The sequence below is a fragment of the Octopus bimaculoides genome, chromosome 5, assembly GCF_001194135.2.
Source record: "Octopus bimaculoides isolate UCB-OBI-ISO-001 chromosome 5, ASM119413v2, whole genome shotgun sequence".
NCBI lineage: Eukaryota > Metazoa > Mollusca > Cephalopoda > Octopoda > Octopodidae > Octopus > Octopus bimaculoides.
Window position 1 is genome coordinate 35,500,246 of NC_068985.1, and position 3,678 is coordinate 35,503,923.

The 3,678-nt window shown below is 36.5% G+C and overlaps 1 long non-coding RNA gene across 1 annotated transcript in view; it reads right to left on the bottom strand.

Moving 5' to 3' along the window:
• Window positions 1–3,678, bottom strand: part of LOC106876224 (uncharacterized) — a 43,562-nt gene that overhangs the window by 8,075 nt on the left and 31,809 nt on the right. Inside the window, exon 4 of the long non-coding RNA XR_001410207.2 lies at window positions 944–1,000. This is a non-coding gene — a long non-coding RNA (uncharacterized LOC106876224). The remainder of the gene's footprint in view (window positions 1–943; window positions 1,001–3,678) is intronic.

A 3,678-nucleotide genomic window follows, 5' to 3' on the forward strand; every position in this document is an offset into this window, starting at 1 on the left:
AATAATAATAATAATAATAATAATAATAATAATAATAATAATAATAATAATAATAATAATAATAATAATAATAAACAGCTACAATATCCTTAACTGGACACTAAACGAACTATCTAAAATAGACAGAAAAACAAGAAAAATAATGACAGGATCTAGGATGCACCACCCAAAATCTGACATAGAAAGGCTATATATACAACGTACAGAAGGTAGTATGGGTAAAAAGACTGAAATGACAAAAAGACGTTCGTATAGACAGTCAGACAGAGAGTCGGGCAGACAGACAAACAGATAGACAAGCAGAAAACGGGCAGACGGACATACAGGCAGCGGACATACAGACATACAGATTAACAGACAGGCAGACAAACAGACAGACAGACAAACAGACAGACAGACAAACAGACAGACAGACAAACAGACAGAAAGACAGATGGACGGACGGACGGACAGACAGACAGACAGACAGACAGACAGACAGACAGACAGACAAATAGATAGATAGATAGATAGATAGATAGATAGATAGATAGATAGATAGATAGATATCTAAAGGCGGTGAGCTGACAGAAACGTTAGCACGCCGGGTGAAATGCTTAGTAGTATTTCGTTTGTCTTTATGTTCTGAGTTCAAATTCCGCCGAGGTCGACTTTGCCTGTCATCCTTTCGGGGTCGATTAAATAAGTACCAGTTACGCACTGGAGTCGATATAATCGACTTAATCCGTTTGTCTGTCCTTGTTTGTCCCCTCTGTGTGTAGCCCCTTGTGGGCAGTAAAGAAATAAGATAGATAGATAGATAGATAGATAGATAGATAGATAGATAGATAGATAGATAGATAGATAGATAGATAGATAGATAGATAGATAGATTAGCGATTCTAATCTCCTCAATCAAAAATCTTCTGAATATGTCGAAACTGGAATGAGAGTGAGTACCTACCTTGTACCATCAGTACCCTCGAGTAGAATTTTCAAGAGGTTTGTAGACGCTCTTTTACTGTAAGATGAATGGAAATAATTATCAAAAAAATAATTTGAAATATTAGCTTTTTGTTTGGGTGTTGGGTATGACAATAGATATGAGAATAACAATTGAATATATTTTATGTAGAACATAGACAGTAAAAAAATGAATTTAAAATACTCCGGAAACAAGTAGAAACAAATTGATAATTGAAGCCATTGTCCTAGATAGATAGATAGATAGATAGATAAAAGAAATAACTCGTTAGTTTCCTTTTAATTTGTTCTTTCAAAGACCAGTTTATAGATGAAAAGTTTGTCCTTAGATAAGTGAAATCAACTTTAACCATAACTATTTGCGAATAACTTAAGTTTCTGAAGCACTTCAAATATTGTAACGCTACGCTTGTGGCGTAGTGTATCTCATGTGGTGTCTTGCAAATAAATGATTAGGTTAGTTTTGTTCAAATAGGCTTAGTGAATTAGATCCAGTCATTTTTTTTTTGTCCCGTTGATGTTCCTGCCGGTGTAGTTATTACAATTCTTATTTAACTTTTTAAAGACGTTCCATCCGTCTTTACCCAGACAATTATATCTAAGTCTGCGTTATCTAAAGTGTATATGTTCACATTTTGCATGTTTACCTTTAAGTAGGCGTATATCAGTTTGTACGTTGTTTTTTTCTATAAGTGGTCGCATGACCTGGTTACGTGATGGTTGAGTCCTCCTATTCCATCCCATAACATGACAGACCAGCTGAGCATAGGAAATGTGTGCCTGTTCGCTGGGAGCCCACTGTCAGCTATATAAGGGTGGTGTTCTCTATTTCTTTGGTAAGGCGAGTTGCGCGGTCAGGTTCAGATCTCGACAGAGAGCAAGTTTTATTTAGCAGTTGGCCTCCGACGCGTACGTCTGTTCTTGTCCTCCGGCAGAAGTCATGTCTCGTATTTGGTTTCCTGTTCAACGCCGCATACATCATATACCAACCTCATAAGAATCATTGTGTATATTTGCCGACAGTAGTATATTTCAAGATGTATCTCAACAACGTTACCGTGTCAATACTCTTTAACAGATTGAATAAATCGTCGCAGTTAATCCTCCTGGTTTTATGTTTCTTCCTTTATTTACATACACACGTACATTGGAACTCAAACCAGGTTTAATCATCAACTCAACTAACTCCGTGAAATGTTCTCTGAGACAGGTTTGTTAGCGAGCTATGTGACAGCTATTTTAGTAGGTGGATCTACTACGTAGATTCTTCCTCGTTAGCTCGATCCAGTTGTTGTTGTTGTGATATAGTGGGGTAATTGGAATACGGTGAATCATGATAATTTTTGAAAAACTCGAATATTCAAAAGGATGGTTTCTAGTAACTTTTCGCAATTCAAACATTCGCTATTTCATTTTATGAAAGATATCATTACTTAACCATTGCTGTAGAATGTGCGAGCTAAGCAACCTAGTTTTTGATACTTTCATCTATTCAAACTTTACTTGCACAGAGGTCTACTTACCGGCTCCCACGGAATTGCTGGCCTTAAATTTGAAACTTATATAACAAATTATTTTAATTCACTGAAATAAAAATTCATTTTTAATCAAAAAATGATCATGTAAATTCATTTCACATAGTGTTGTTGGCACTCCGTCGCTTACGACGTCGAGGGTTCCAGTTAATCCGATCAACGGAACAGCCTGCTCGTGAAATTAACGTGCAAGTGGCTGAGCACTCCACAGACACGTGTACCCTTAACGTAGTTCTCGGAGATATTCAGCGTGACACAGTGTGACAAGGCTGACCCTTTGAATCACAGGCACAACAGAAATAGGAAGTAAGAGTGAGAGAAAGTTGTGGTGAAAGAGTACAGCAGGGTTCGCCACCATCCCCTGCCGGAGCCTCGTGGAGCTTTAGGTGTTTTCGCTCAATAAACACTCACAACGCCCGGTCTAGGAATCGAAACCGCGATCCTATGACTGCGAGTCCGCTGCCCTAACCACTGGACCATTGCGCCTCCACTCACATAATGTACAAGGCGAATAAAGTGCTTTTTAAAATTTTCCTTTGTATCATTAAATTTATTGTTTTCTTAAGCTGCTGTTGAAACAGTATGAATATGATTTTGTGTTAAAGATTCCTTATGTGTGCCTAATATTTGAAAGATTTTAGTGGTCGTTTTTTGTAACAGTCTACAATTGACTGCTACTCCAATAATTTAATAAAATATGGCGCTGGTTATATTCTCGGTCTTCTTTGAGTCGTTCAGTCTTATGTCGATTCACTGTTTCACCGGAGATAATTCACTGCGTATCCGGCGTAGAGCATTGTGAATCAGAAAAAAAAACGTGACTACTAGCATATAACTTAGACAGAGATATTACTTTGTCTTCTTTATACAATCTTATTTCGAAGCGAACAGTATATATTACCCTTGTTTTTGTTTTCTTTTTTTACCCTTAAATTAGTTTCTACCTACAATTACTTTTTCTTTGATCCACTGTGTTCTACTTACCACTATCTAAGTATGTGCGCACGCATGTGTGTATACATATATGTAAATGTGTGTGTGTGTTTGTGTGTGTGCATGTAGATATGTCTGTGTATGTGCATGCATGTGTGTACTTATAAGTAGATGATTATATATATATGTATTTATGTATGTATATATATATATAAAAGTATATATATATATATATATATATATATAT